This window comes from Abramis brama, assembly GCF_963993115.1.
Source record: "Abramis brama genome assembly, chromosome: 9".
Taxonomy (NCBI): Eukaryota; Metazoa; Chordata; class Actinopteri; order Cypriniformes; family Leuciscidae; genus Abramis; species Abramis brama.
The window spans coordinates 11,099,904-11,116,450 of record NC_139971.1 but is presented as its reverse complement, the minus strand read 5'-3'; the positions used below and the strand labels follow the sequence as shown (position 1 = coordinate 11,116,450).

Sequence of the window (16,547 nt, the reverse complement as noted above, 5' to 3'; positions counted from 1 at the left end):
GTGTGTCACACCACTCTGATGCAAAGTGTTCACACTCTTGAATAACTTTCAAACATAATATTTATACAGGAGTTACTGTATGTGTGTCCAAAACACCTGTAAATTTCAAAAGACCAAATCAGTAAGAAAAGAGGGCACAGCATACATTGAAAAGTAACATTTATAATAAATACACAAAATCCATTTGTGAGCAATGAGCAAAGTTTGTTAATTTTGTCTTGTAAGTGTTGTTTTATCACTCCACTAGTGTCCATCTTATTCAGATAGCACTATTTTGTTTGTTGGAATCTCCTTTGAGAACTGTCAACATTCGGTGTTTATAGGAATAAATGCAAATTAAGAATTTGAGAGGTAGTCTTTCTGCATGAGAGTGTTTGACTAAGTTAAGTTGATATTTTAGTAGTGCAACTTTACAGCTATCTATGATGTGGGATCACATGAAGCAACAGCACGGAAAGTAAGTTATTCTGTTTTACACTTAATCTGTTACAACTGAATCACATCTGACTATTGCACTAAGAGCTGCACATTCATTAACGTTTGAGGCTGGTAAACAAAGTGCCACACTCTGGTAAAACCTGCAGATAAAATAAAAAAATGATGTGTGAAGAAAACACCATGTAAAATTAAGACCCCAAATCACTAAGAAAAAAAGTTAGGCAATACAACAATTGTTTATGATGCATACAGAATATAGAAAACTCAAATGATGAGCAATTTGTAAGTTTGTTACACATTTGTAAGTATGGTTTTACAAATGACTTTTTATTACAACACTAGATTAGTCATCTTGTTGAGATGACACTGTTCACATTTCATTGTTTGTTGGTCTGTGTTTTGTTTTAGGCGAAGAAAAACCGATGTAAGTTCATGCTATTCCGCACATGGGAAAACGTGTGTGATAAACGCAGGCCTTTCATTTAAGAGGCGTTTTAAATATATGACTGAACTTTCTCTTTTTAACAAACCAGTATTTCATATTATATTATATTATACTTAATATTATATTAAGTTGTTTAACGTCCACAGAATTGTTTATTTCAACGTCCCGCTTAACATTAAAGATTATAGTTTGTTTTCAATTGTTATCACCATCTTCTTTGACTCAAATAAAGGTAATATATGTGCTAAAAGTCTTTGTAATTTTTGCTCTTCTGCAACATAATCGTTATACAGGGTTTATGTGTGCACAAAAGTAAATTCAAGAGGTCAATTTATTACGAAAGATTGTAAGGCTTATAGGAAAAGAGAAAATTAGCCATAAAGAATACAGAAATCCTCTCTCCTGGTCTATTGTGAAAGTTTATGTCGATACAGTATGTAAAATTATATTTTTCCACTAATCGATGATCCGCATTACATTTAGTTTCTTTATTTTGTACAGTTTGTAAAGACTACTCTCTGAGCGTGGTCAAACATGTTCATAGGAATACCACATTTTGAGAATTAAATGTCAGTCCTTCTACATGACACTGCTTGAGACTAAACAAATGACATTTCTTTTAGGCATTTTTGACAAATAATTAGGACATCTTTCTGGTCTATCTACGCTGTGGGATCGCAAGACACAACGACCCAACATAAAAAAAAAGTGAGTTATGCCATTTATTCTGTTACCTATTCAACCATTACACTTCAAACTTTTCGAACTATTACACTTAAAACTCTGCATTTCACCGCACAGTCATAGATACACAGTTCTTTTGTGTTTGTCTCTAAACAACTGTTAAGTAAATGAACTACAGTTGATAAGTAGTAATTTTAAGTGAAAGGTGCAATGTTTCTGTCCATGCCAATACTTTGACACCAGTGTTTTAGGCGTCTGTCTTTTAGGTTTGATCCAGAAAACAGACAGTGGGCCCTATTTTAACGATCTGAAACGCAAGTGTCAAAGCGCAAAGCGCAAGTAACTTTGTGGGCGGGTCTCGGCGCTGTTGCTATTATACCGGCGGGATAAATGACTCTTGCGCCAGGCGCAAATCTAAAATGGGTTGGTCTGAAGTAGCTTCATTTTTCATAGGTGTGGTTTGGGCGTAACGTGAAATAAACCAATCAGAGCGACATCTCACATTCCCTTTAAGAGCAGACGCGCTTTTTCCTTGGCGTATTGCTATTGTAACGGCGGATTTGCCAGGCGCGCACCAGGAGCGGTTCACAGCCGAGGAGAGCAACGCTCTCGTCACGGCCGTAAAAGAGAGAGAAGTGACATTGGGGATGGAGAAACACACCCAAATTAGCTTCGGTTAAACAGGTATATAATAATGTGGGTAAATGTGTAAACTAGATGTATGCTTTTATAATAAATTGTCTATCTATCTATCTATCTATCTATCGTTTGTAATAATATGATTTGCAAAAATGAAAACTGCTGCTTCTGTGTAGATTAGAGAATCAAAGTGTATGCGCGTTGTGCACGCTATACATTATGGTCAAGCATGCGCCCTTAAAATAGCATAATGAACAACGCGCAACGCGCCACTGACTTTAGACTAGGTTTTTTCTGGCCAGTGGCGCAATTGTTTTATGGAACAGTAAAATAGCACCAGGGATTGTTTGCGCCGGAACACGCCTCCTTTTTTGCGCTGAACCGCCCAGGGAGCGCAAGTTCATTCCCTAGTTTAGCAACGTGCTTCTGTGGAGGGAAAAGCGCGCTTTGCGCGGGTGCAAAATAGGAATGAAACATGCGTCGGTGTACAAAGTCATTTGCGCTGGGTGCAAGATAGGGCCCAGTGTGTTTTATGTCTTAATATTTTGTTCTCCTTTTTTTTCTTTTTTTATGAAAACATGCAGTTTTTGTTCACATCAGCATAGTACCAAAATGTTTTAGTATATCATAAATTTCATAAATAGTTAGCTAGCAAATGCAAGTGAACTGTTTATTACTGTGATAATTTACAGTTATATGTGAAACAAGCTCAATCACATCAGAGTTGAATTGGAACAGTTATTGTGACGCATGTTTAACAGTGCTAGTGTTCTTGGCCTCAAAGTTCACACAAGGCACAACGTTTTCATTGTGGTGCGTTTCATTCTTCCAAAGTTCCATTGTTTCAAAGTTTAATTGTAGCATGTAACAGTTTGGAGACTTTTTTTTTATTGTATTTTTATGATACTTTGATTTTGGGCACTTTTCCTGAAACAAACTGTTTTAGAAACGGTTAACCGTGTGTGTGTGGGTGTGTGGGTGTGTCTGTCTTCCTAACACTTTGAAAAACAACTGTTTCCTCTAATCTGCTGTAATTGTTATGTGGATACAGAGATGAACCCAAGCGCAGACAGAATGCACTACACACAAGGTTTGATGACAAATAATGGGGAAAACAAAACCCACGAGGGGGCAAAACACAGGCAGGACAACGAGTGACTAAACTAGACTATGACTTGACATAACTAGACTACAAACAAACAGCTAATACAGAAACAGAACTTTCTCTTGATGACAGGGTACTCACGGCGATGGACAAAGTCTCACAATGAATGATAACATGTAACAATGAACCGGCACAAGTCCATGGTGGATGGGTGGAACGGAGGTCTTAGGATGACGGGACAATGGCTGATGGCGAGGGGTCCGGGCAGACTTGGATGGGGACACATGAGGAAAAGTCTTGGGGGAAACAGTCCAGGGTTTAGTGGAGACAGGGGTGACCGGGGAAACCCACGGCGGCTTGACAGGGGTGGAAACCGCAACAGGAACAGAAACAGGGGGTACAGCGGGTGACAGGACAGGAATCATGACAGGGGGTTCAGCAGGCAGCTGTGGAGCGGGAACAGGAACTGGGCTCTCAGAAGCGACTTCAGAACCAATACTGCCCGAAGCGGACTCAGAATCTACGCCCCTCATCTCCGATTCGGTAACAGCCTCTGATTCTGGGACAGAGCTCCCTGCAGCTGGCTTGGGATCAGCGCTCTCTGCAGCTGGCTTGGGATCAGGGTCTGGGGACAAGACAGGACTGACAGGGACTTCTAGAAGCTTAACTAGACATGACAAATAATCCGACAGGGTCTTAGCAGCAATGATGACAGGCATTTCCTGATGAGCTGAAACAGACTGTAATACTGCTTTAGCAGCAGAATCTGCCGCGGCTTTCTTTTCAGCTCTCACGACGGCAGACTCAGGGACGGCTTTCTCTGCAGCAGACTCCGGAAAAGCCTTCTCTGACGCCGACTCGGGGACAGCTTTCTCTGACGCCGACTCGGGGACAGCACTCTCCAACGCAGACTGGGGAACTGCGCTCTCTGCAGTGGGTTCAGGAACAGCTTTTCCTGCAGCAGAGTCCGGAACCGCACTTACAGCAGCAGACTCAGGAACAGCGCACTCTGTTACAGCGGCAGGTTGGAGAGCCATCGCGGACTCAGGGGGAGACAGAGATGGAGGACAGAAAGCTCCCTTCTTCCTCCTCTTTCTCCTTGGCCGTGGAGCAGATGCCATTGGCGGACTGGTGAGTGGTTGGGGAACTATGGCGGGATCTGTGTCGGGTTGGAAGATCAGTCTCTAGGAGGGCTGATTCCGTCGCGGAGGACTCTGATGCCGACTCCCAAGAGGTCCGTCTCCCTCGCTTGCCAAGTAGACTTTCGGGTCCGGATGACGTCTCGGGAGTGGAAGTGGGACCAGCTTGATCCCCCTGGGAAACAACACCTAGGACACGACCCTCCGGAATCACTGGCAGCTTGACTGGTGGTGATGACAAGATGGACCCCCGCGACTCCCTCCTCGATAAACAATCCACCATATCAGCGAACGAACGGCAAACCAGCTTCTCCCGTTCAGCCAGGGGTGGAGGAGAGTTGAGACCCGCAATGAGGTAGCGGTTTAGGAGGACATCAGGCAGGAAAAACCTTCTCTCGTTCGCGACCCGGGCATACTCCCTCAATGATAGCTCTCCCTGGGAGGGAATCGGGAGTTTGCCCCTCTTAGAGTCAGCGATGGTCCTTTGCCACCAATCCTTAAGATCATCCGGGTTATGCTTGACATAAGAGGACATAATGTCTGCTGGGTTCGGTTTTGGCCGGTTCATTCTGTTATGTGGATACAGAGATGAACCCAAGCGCAGACAGAATGCACTACACACAAGGTTTATTGATGACAAAGAATGGGAAAAACAAAACCCACGAGGGGGCAAAACACAGACAAGACAACGAGTGACTAAACTAGACTATGGGTGTTTCTCAATATGCATTCTTCAGCGATCTTGCGTCCTTGTGTTCTCGTTTTACGTCATCATTAACCGTCGAAGTTCAGACCCAATTCTCAAGAACGCAAGTACAGAGGACGCATGAAAGAACCCGGATGTGTTCTTGATACCGAGGATGCATCGAATGCAGACTTGAGCTAGTACTCGCCTGGTGTCCCAGAAGTCATTGCGGCCGGTTCCGAGTTCGTTCTTCCAAGGAAGCTTGGCAAGACCGGTCTCCACGAGAACACAAGTCCGTTCTCTGCGTTCTTGGAATTGAGAAACAGCCTATGACTTGACATAACTAGACTACAAACAAACAGCTAATACAGAAACAGAACTTTCTCTTGATGACAGGGTACTCACGGCGATGGACAAAGTCTCACAATGAATGATAACATGTAACAATGAACCAGCACAAGACAGCAAACACAAGGGGATTAAATAGGGAGACTAATGAAAACACAACAGGTGACACAGGTAAAGCAATAATGACAAAACAAGGATAACAAGGGGGCGGGGCAAGAGAACGAGACAACACAAGCACATGGCCCAAACAAAAGGCCATGTGCTTGCACACAAAACATGGGTCTGTCATGATCCTGCCTAAAGAATTAAAGAATATATGTATATAATATATATATATAAATACAGTGCATCAGAGTACAACGATTTACCAGCAAATTACTGTAATCACTTTTGTTTGAAGAAAAAAGAAAAACTGGTTAATCTAACTAAGTGTGATGTTTTATGACTACTGAAGGTGTCGCATCCTTAGAGCACTGCAACCCTGGATGTTTCTCACCTACAGCCCAGCCTCCTGAATTTGGTATTTAAATATGATTTAGGATAGTAATTAAGACTCTAGTGTTACAATGGCTACTCCAAAAACTCCTGAAACATCTAGAGAGATGTGTGTAACACCAACAAGAACAGCAACAGATGAACAGGACTGAACAGTTAACAAGCTTAAACAGATGATGACCTGCACTATCAGTTTGACAAAGTTTCTACGTGAAGATGAAGATATTGTGAAACAGGACTTTCCGATGTCTGATGATCGTGTAGGAAGATTGACCCCTTGTCAAACACAAATCAGGTTTTACCAGAGTGTGGCACTTTGTTTACCAGCCTCAAACGTTAATGAATGTGCAGCTCTTAGTGCAATAGTCAGATGTGATTCAGTTGTAACAGATTAAGTAAAGTAAAGTAAAAACAGAATAACTTACTTTTCGTGCTGTTGCTTCATGTGATCCCACATCATAGATAGCTGTAAAGTTGCACTAAAAAATATCAACTTAGTCAAACACTCTCAAGCAGAAAGACTACCACTCAAATTCTTAACTTGCATTTATTCCTATAAACACCGAATGTTGACAGTTCTCAAAGGAGAGTCCAACAAACAAAATAGTGCTATCTGAATAAGATGGACACTAGTGGAGTGATAAAACAACACTTACAAGACAAAATTAACAAACTTTGCTCATTGCTCACGAATGGATTTTGTGTATTTATTATAAATGTTACTTTTCAATGTATGCTGTGCCCTCTTTTCTTACTGATTTGGTCTTTTGAAATTTACAGGTGTTTTGGACACACATACAGTAACTCCTGTATAAATATTATGTTTGAAAGTTATTCAAGAGTGTGAACACTTTGCATCAGAGTGGTGTGACACACCCCTGACAGAATATGTTGGCGTGTAAAAATACACACAAAGAGTTTAACACAACTATTCACCCGTTTTGGGGGGTCAAAGAAGATGGTAATAGTCGAAACATCCTAAGCTCATCTCTTTAATTTTGTGCTGGATGTTGAAGGGCTAGTGACTTCCATGATATTTTCTAGCATGAAGCTTTGTCTGGATCACTCAACACAAAGTTTTGTGTTCTGACCACACAAAGATTACACTAAGATTAGATTAGAGTATTGCATGTTTGCACTGTACCCGAAACTTAGGCGTCAACATGTATCCCTTGTGGTTGTTACACACACACACAGGTATAATTTGAAATGTAGGTTTGTCAAAAGAAAAAAAGGTACATGCATACATTTAAAAAGTTTTCTAAGTGAAAATTGTGTTTTACTCATGTGAGGAAACTGCTCGGCTACAGTACTAATAAAAGATGCTGGTCATCAGTCTGTTTTAAAGAATAAAATAAAGTAAAAGTTTTATTTAAAGGAAATAGACAACTTTTCTTGCTTTTTGTATGGCAAACAAATGTATAAAATGTTTGAACGTTTAAAATCCCTGTGTGTCTTATTTTACTCAGAATTTTGTAGTAAAATATGTAAATTTGTTGTTTTGCAACACACACACACACACACACACACACACACTATGGGTTGGGTTAAAAAATAAAACATTTTCTTTAAAAAATACTAAAATAACAAAAGTAACAACCAAATTTATATACACTAAAAATATGTTTTTGTGTGCGAGCCCAGAGAATCACCAGAAAGCTTTTGATGAAGTGTCATTCTTTAAACATCTAGGCTAGCCTAAGCAACTGTCCTAAACCCATTAACAAACCCATTTAGGATGCACTCTTCCCCCACCAGTTCCACTCGCAAACACCTTCACTGTGAGTTAGATAAATGTTTTGATTCTTTGTCTTTTTAACACTGATCCTATTGGCGTCGGGAAACAGATACAGATGTTCTAGAAGAAACGACACCTTTTCTTGTTGAGAAGAATATAGTGTGGGTAATTAGGCCTCTTTGGCTTGATGAATGTGTCTGATTCTTTGTCTTAGGCATTAACATAAAACCTAAAGTTCAGGTACTACTGATCCTACTGAGGTACACACACACACACACACACACACACACACACCACACACACAGTTGTTCTTAAAATAACATTTACCACTCTACAGATAAGGCGTTGTCGGGAAAATTCGTTTCGTGTACCTACCCCTTAGTGACAAAATAAAATAAAATTCTGTATTAAAATTTATAAGGAAAGACCAGTACTTTGTTTAGGCTTGGTTTGTAGGGAATTGCAAACCTGTGCACATATATTCAAACGCACATAACTATAGAACCAATTCTTAATGCGCATGTGAGCACCATCAGCGTTTTATCACAGGTTCCCGTTTAAAGTCTGTGTAGAGAGAACGGTGTCGTCTTAGCGGCCCCTAATTTAATAACAAATGATCGTTGCGACGGAAGCGAATCAATCAAAACTAACTTTAGCTGGAAAATAACTTTATTAAAGAACCGCTATAAAGCCAAAACAATCTCTGTTACCTTAAATTATACGCTTATCTCTGTAAAGCTGCTTTGAAACAATTTACATTGTTAAAAGCGCTATATAAATGAAGATGACTTGACTTGACTTGACTTAAAAGAACATCCCCAGACATGTTATTTTAATGAATATAGCCAGTGTGGTGTAGGGGTAATGGTATTCCTGAATGTCTTGACTCAAATACTTTGACTCAGTTAACATATAGGCTACCCTATTGATCAAACAACAACGATTTTGACACTCAGGGTGTCAACATTACGTAATACCTGCTTGGGTGAATTTCACCCCCAACAATCAAAGGAATACAATCAGCAACAGTTTCCCCCATACAGACGTTCCCCCTGTAAAAACATTTGACACCCACTGACCAGTCAGTTTGAGTGACATATGGATTCCCTGTCAATCACTAGTGACACTAGGGTCATAAATCAATCAAAGGGGGTCATAAATCAACCAAAATGTGTCAACATGACACATAGTATATGTTAATACTACTGACATAAGTGTGAAAGTTCACTACAGAGCTACTGGAGGCCAAACTTAAAAGAAAGAAAGCACTGGAGCGACATTTTTGCTGCAACAGAAAACACTGCTGACAGTGCTGAGCCCCAACTAAAGAGAACCGCGTTAAATATATCACAGTGGAGCCGATTGAAATGAGACAAATATTTAATGCGTGCACAATAAACTGAGATGTTCAAATAAATTTAAATAAACAACAATAAAAAAGTATCTCTTGTTAGGCAGCATTTTAGCAACTAAATTAATAACATTAATAAAATAGATTAAAGACCTAACTGTTATCTATCAAAATATGTGCCCTTGTGTTTTTATTTAGGCTATGTAAATATTTAGTTTAGTGCAGAGAGAAAATAATGGAATAAACTAAATAAATGTTTTCTCATGCTGAGAGATAAGCTATGCCTATTTGTGTGAGGAAATTTCACAAATATTGTGTTGTAAAAAATAAAAAGAATGAGACAAAGTTTGGCCACGTCCGAAATCGAATACTTCCCTACTATATAGTATGCAAAAAACAGTACGCGAGCAGAGTAGTATGTCCGAAATCATAGAATTCGAAAAACAGTAGGCGAAAAGTACCCGGATAACCTACTACTTCCAGCGAGAACGTTGAGAACATCTGTGGCTTAACATGGCTGATATCGGGGAGAAAGAAAAATCCTTTCTCCTCGATTCACCAGTTTCGCCATCTTAACTTTTTGCCACCTCCGTGGAGGCGGTGGTTGGAAAGTTTAGTGAGGCGAAGGCGCGCTCAGCTGCTTTTAAAACATGTATACCGCTGAGATCCGGGTCCAAGCCCAGGCAGGCGGGAGGCCCTGGTCCCTCTCGGTCCGAGGACCGTAGACAGGACCAGAGGTCCAGTGTTGCCTCTCGTGCGCCCCCTCCATGGAGGAGTAGGACACAGAGAAGGCGAGCCTCCCGCAAGAAGAGGGATCTAAGGGAAGTCATCCAGCGCAAGCGCTCACAGCCCAAGTAAGGATTGATCTCCCTGGAGGGCCTTTTCTACCAGCCCTCTCTCTCTTCCTGACTCCCCAGGCGTTCTTGCTACAACCAGGCCTGGGGCTGGGCCCATGATGAGAACTATGTTCTGATGGCCCACCTTGGCTTGGTTAGTGTGAGCGCCTCTTTTAGGCATGTAAAAGTGGTGGACCCCAGGTTTATTGTGAACCTCTGGTGAAGTCTTCACTCCACATGACGCAGGTGAGCTGATTGGCCTTTAAGAATATCTGTGTGTACAACTAACACTGACATTTATTTCTCTACAGACCTCGTTCCCTGTATAGACCTAGGGGGTCGTACTTGCAAGGAGGAATAAGGTAAAGTAAGTTTTGGACTTCAAAGCTTAAACAGATGATGACCTTCACTATCCACGCCAGAAAATTAGTTTCTATGTGAATTAGTTTCAAAAAGATTAGTTTGAAAATTTGTTTCAAAAGTTTCTATGTGAAGATGAAGATATTGTGAAACAGGACTTTCTGATGTCTGATGATCGTGTAGGAAGATTTGTGTTTGACAAGGGGTCAATCTTCCTACACGATCATCAGATAGGAAGATTTGTGTTTGACAAGGGGTCAATCTTCCTACACGATCATCAGACATCGGAAAATCCTGTTTCACAATATCTTCATCTTCACGTAGAAACTTTGTCAAACTGATAGTGAAGGTCATCATCTGTTTAAGCTTGTTAACTGTTCAGTCCTGTTCATCTGTTGCTGTTCTTGTTGGTGTTACACACATCTCTCTAGATGTTTCAGGAGTTTTTGGAGCAGCCATTGTAACACTAGAGTCTTAATTACTATCCTAAATCATATTTAAATACCAAATTCAGGAGGCTGGGCTGTAGGTGAGAAACATCCAGGGTTGCAGTGCTCTAAGGATGCGACACCTTCAGTAGTCATAAAACATCACACTTAGTTAGCTTACCAGTTTTTTTTTTTCTTCAAACAAAAGTGATTACAGTAATTTGCTGGTAAATCGTTGTACTCTGATGCACTGTATTTTGTTTTACATCATAGATTGTGAAGGTCTCTGATAGAAAGATGTCTTCACACCTTTGTTTTACAGTGTTTTTAAAAACACTACATAGATGTTTTATTAGATTAAATATTTAAGAGTTCCTTGTGCAGCATTCTATATCCACATACCACCCCAAAATTCATGGGAGCATTGTCTTATTTGAACAAAGAGAAGCCGAGAACACCTAGAGCTCACTAAAATTACAGCAGATTAGAGGAAACAGTTGTTTTTCAAAGTGTTAGGAAGACAGACACACCCCCCCACACACACACACGGTTAACAGTTTCTAAAACAGTTTGTTTCAGGAAAAGTGCACACAAAATCAAAGTATCATAAAAATACAATAAAAAAAAAATTGAAGTGTAATGGTTGAATAGGTAACAGAATAAATGGCATAACTCACTTTTTTTATGTTGGGTCGTTGTGTCTTGCGATCCCACAGCGTAGATAGACCAGAAAGACGTCCTAAAAGAAATTTAATTTGTTTAGTCTCAAGCAGTGCATGTAGAAGGACTGACATTTAATTCTCAAAATGTGGTATTTGTTCATGTTTTCATTATTCCTATGAACATGTTTGACCACGCTCAGAGAGTAGTCTTTACAAACTGCACAAAACAAAGAAACTAAATGTAACGCGGATCATCGATTAGTGTCATGTTGTGAGAACGAGGAAGCAATAGCAGGTGCAATAAACTCTTTATTAGTAACACAGATGAAACATACAAGGCAACAAACACTGGCGGGTGACGCAGGGACCTCGATGGTCAAACACGGGTGAGTCTGGGCTGGTGCTGAGTGAAGTGATGGTGATGGTGAATTCCGGCGTGAACGACGAACAGAACAGCGAACAGGAATCCAGGAACAAACACCACACGATCACAGAACGGGAACAGGAACACAGGATCAGGACACCAGACAGCACAAGACTTCAACAACGATCTGACAATGGAGAGGAGAAAACGGTGAGTATTTAAGGAAGTGATGATGAGTCGCAGCTGGCGCCGATGATGATTGCAGATTGATGAATGAGCGTGATTGAGAGAGTAAAATCAAAACGACCGAAAAAAAGTGCCCACCGAGCCTGCCTGGAGTTCAATCTTTTAGCGGACCTGATATATTCCAAATTCTTGTGATCGGTCAAGACGATAAAAGGTACCCCCGACCCTTCTAACCAGTGACGCCATTCTTCCAACGCTAACTTGACTGCCAACAACTCTCTGTTACCAATGTCATAGTTACGTTCGGCTGGGGACAAGCGATGGGATAAAAACGCGCAGGGATGCATCTTCTCGTCCGTAGAAGAACGTTGGGACAACACTGCACCTACCCCCACCTCTGACGCGTCGACCTCCACCACGAACTGACGTGAGGAATCAGGGGCTATCAGAATAGGGGCCGAAACAAAGCGGTCTTTCAGTTTGGCAAACGCGGCTTCAGCCGCGTCTGACCACCTGAACGTAGTTCTGGGGGAGGTCAAGGCAGTCAGAGGTGCGGCTAGTTGGCTGAAGTTACGAATAAAACGTCGGTAGAAGTTGGCGAATCCCAGAAACCTCTGCAGGGCCTTGCGGGAATCTGGGATTGGCCACTCCACCACAGCCTTAACCTTCTCAGGGTCCATACGTATTCCCTCAGACGAAATTATGTACCCAAGAAATGGAACCGACTGTGCGTGGAACTCGCATTTCTCCGCCTTGACAAAAAGCCCATTCTCTAGCAACCTCTGAAGCACTCGTCGGACGTGCTGCACATGTTCCTGGAGAGAAGAAGAAAAAATCAATATGTCATCCAGGTAGACATATATGAACTGATCGACCATATCTCGCAGCACGTCATTGACGAGGGCCTGGAAGACTGCTGGGGAGTTGGACAACCCGAAGGGCATGACCAAGTATTCAAAGTGACCCCTGGGGGTGTTAAAAGCAGTCTTCCATTCATCCCCCTCCCTGATGCGGACCAAATGATAAGCATTACGCAAGTCCAATTTCGTGAAGAGTGACGCTCCCTGCAACCTCTCGAAAGCTGAAGACATCAACGGCAAAGGATAAGTATTCTTTACCGTGATGTTGTTCAACCCCCGGTAATCAATACAAGGTCGCAGAGATCCGTCCTTCTTCCCCACAAAAAAGAACCCCGCCCCCGCTGGAGAAGAGGAAGGGCGAATGAACTTCGTTGCTAGAGAATCAGAAATGTATTTCTCCATGGCCTCCCTTTCTGGAGCAGAAAGCGAATATAACTTGCCCTTAGGCGGAGACTTACCTGGCAATAAATCTATGGCACAGTCGTAGGGACGATGCGGAGGCAGAGAAGCAGCTCAAGACTTACTGAACACCTCCTTCAGGTTGTGGTACTCCACGGGCACGTTAGACAAATCCACTGCTTTCTCCTGTAACACAGACATAGGAACAGACGAACAGGCAGACACAAGACAGGACTCATGACATTTAGTGCTCCACTCCGTAATGGACCTCCGGAGCCAGTCCACTCTAGGGTTGTGTTGAGTTAACCAAGGATGCCCGAGTACTATGGGTGCAAGAGGTGAGTCCATGATGTAAAATGACAGAGTGTCCGAGTGGTTACCAGATGTGATGAGGGTAATGGGTCTAGTAGACAGTGAAATCATGGGAAGCTCTTGACCATTGAGTGCGTGAACTGAAATGTCATGTGGGAGTGACTGAAGGGGAATCTGAAGGTGGTGTGCGAAAGTGCAGTCCATAAAATTACCTTCCGCCCCGGAGTCCAATAGTGCTTGACAGTCGTGTTGGCGTGTTGACCATCTTAGTCTTACCGGGAGGAGGGTAGATGTCGATGAGATCTTCTCGGCGGAGATCCCACCCGATAGTAGCCTCACTGTTACTATCGGGCGTGGCCTTTTACCGGACATGTGTTCAGAAAATGTCCAGCTCCGCCGCAGTAAAGGCAAAGGCCTTGGGACCTCCGCCTCTCCTTCTCCTCCCGGGAAAGCCGAGCTCGCCCTACCTGCATGGGCTCGGGATCGTAGGTAGGGCTGACCGCGTCCGTGCCGCTGGACCGCAGACTCTCCGCTCCTCCAAGAGCTCGACTGGAAAGGACGCGTCGCTCGACTCTTGACAGTCTTGCATCAACTCGTAGTGCTAACTCAATCAGTTCATCCAAGGTGGTGGGCAGGTCCAGGGCGTAGATCTCCCTCTGGACGCGGTCAGCCAGCCCATGCAGGAACATATCCCACTGCGCCTCGTCGTTCCATTGGCACTCTGCCGCGAGAGTCCGGAATTCGATCGAATAGTCCGAAACTGACCTCTCTCCCTGGCGAAGTTCGGCGAGCACCCTCGCCGCCTCTCTTCCGGCGACCGCACGGTCAAAGACTTGCTTCATGGTGGCGGAGAGTGCCTGGAACGACTCGCAGCATGGGTCTTGGTTTTCCCACACCGCCGTTCCCCAAAGTGCCGCTCTCCCAGTCAGCAGAGAAAGGACGAATGCGACCTTGGATCGCTCATTGCTGAAGGTTCTCGGTTGCAGTGCAAAGTGCATGGAGCATCCTGTCAGGAACGCTCGACAGAAACTGGGTTCTCCGGCATACCTCTCAGGCACAGGTAGGCGAGGTTCCGACTGGGAGAGAGGATCCGATGGTGTGGGAGGAACGAACGGTGTGGGCGGCGCAGTGGGAGCTTGCAGTTGTTGAATTTGCCGGGTGAGCTCGGACACCTGCGTCACCAGAGCCTGAACAGCACGGCCAGTGTTGTTAAGCCCCTCCTCCTGCGCGTCCATGCGTTGAAGGCTGCTGTTGACGAACGTCTCCATGGAAATCTGAGTTCCGCCTGCTGCTTCCATACCATGGTCAGATCGTTCTGTCATGTTGTGAGAATGAGGAAGCAATAGCAGGTGCAATAAACTCTTTATTAGTAACACAGATGAAACATACAAGGCAACAAACACTGGCGGGTGACGCAGGGATCTCGATGGTCAAACACGGGTGAGTCTGGGCTGGTGCTGAGTGAAGTGATGGTGATGGTGAATTCCGGCATGAACGACGAACAGAACAGAACAGCGAACAGGAATCCAGGAACAAACACCACACGATCACAGAACGGGAACAGGAACACAGGATCAGGACACCAGACAGCACAAGACTTCAACAACGATCTGACAATGGAGAGGAGAAAACGGTGAGTATTTAAGGAAGTGATGATGAGTTGCAGCTGGCGCCGATGATGATTGCAGATTGATGAATGAGTGTGATTGCTCCGGCCACACCCACAGATCCACGCGACACACACACACATACACAAATAACAAACGCACGAGACAAAAAGAAAGCAATGCATTCGTGAACCGTGACAATTAGTGGAAAAATATAATTTTACATACTGTATCGACATAAACTTTCACAATAGACCAGGAGAGAGGATTTCTGTATTCTTTATGGCTAATTTTCTCTTTTCCTATAAGCCTTACAATCTTTCGTAATAAATTGACCTCTTGAATTTACTTTTGTGCACACATAAACCCCATATAACGATTATGTTGCAGAAGAGCAAAAATTACAAAGACTTTTAGCACATATATTACCTTTATTTGAGTCAAAGAAGATGGTGATAACAACTGAAAACAAACTATAATCTTTAATGTTAAGCGGGACGTTGAAATAAACAATTCTGTGGACGTTAAACAACTTAATATAATATTAAGTATAATGTAATATAATATGAAATACTGGTTTGTTTTTATTTTATCTGCAGGTTTTACCAGAGTGTGGCACTTTGTTTACCAGCCTCAAACGTTAATGAATGTGCAGCTCTTAGTGCAATAGTCAGATGTGATTCAGTTGTAACAGATTAAGTGTAAAACAGAATAACTTACTTTTCGTGCTGTTGCTTCATGTGATCCCACATCATAGATAGCTGTAAAGTTGCACTAAAAAATATCAACTTAGTCAAACACTCTCAAGCAGAAAGACTACCACTCAAATTCTTAATTTGTATTTATTCCTATAAACACTGAATGTTGACAGTTCTCAAAGGAGAGTCCAACAAACAAAATAGTGCTATCTGAATAAGATGGACACTAGTGGAGTGATAAAACAACACTTACAAGACAAAATTAACAAACTTTGCTCATTGCTCACGAATGGATTTTGTGTATTTATTATAAATGTTACTTTTCAATGTATGCTGTGCCCTCTTTTCTTACTGATTTGGTCTTTTGAAATTTACAGGTGTTTTGGACACACATACAGTAACTCCTGTATAAATATTATGTTTGAAAGTTATTCAAGAGTGTGAACACTTTGCATCAGAGTGGTGTGACACACCCCTGACAGAATATGTTGGCGTGTAAAAATACACACAAAGAGTTTAGCACAACTATTCACACACACACACACACACACACACACACACACACACAAATATCTAACTATATATTGTGTCACTTTGATAGAACCTTGATATCACCCGTTTTTGGGGGTCAAAGAAGATGGTAATAGTCGAAACATCCTAAGCTCATCTCTTTAATTTTGTGCTGGATGTTGAAGGGCTAGTGACTTCCATGATATTTTCTAGCATGAAGCTTTGTCTGGATCACTCAACACAAAGTTTTGTGTTCTG

General features: G+C 42.5%; 1 protein-coding gene across 3 annotated transcripts in view; it reads right to left on the bottom strand.

Annotated features, from left to right (window-relative positions):
- Window positions 1-13,088, bottom strand: part of LOC311089072 (uncharacterized protein) — a 37,658-nt gene extending 24,570 nt beyond the window's left edge. For all 3 annotated transcript variants that reach the window (XM_084123510.1, XM_084123513.1, XM_084123512.1), the window contains exons 1-2: window positions 11,689-13,088; window positions 11,369-11,430 (exon numbers count right to left, since the gene is read on the bottom strand). The gene's annotated coding sequence lies outside the window, so the exon portion shown is untranslated. The remainder of the gene's footprint in view (window positions 1-11,368; window positions 11,431-11,688) is intronic.
- Window positions 13,089-16,547: the final 3,459 nt, after the last annotated feature.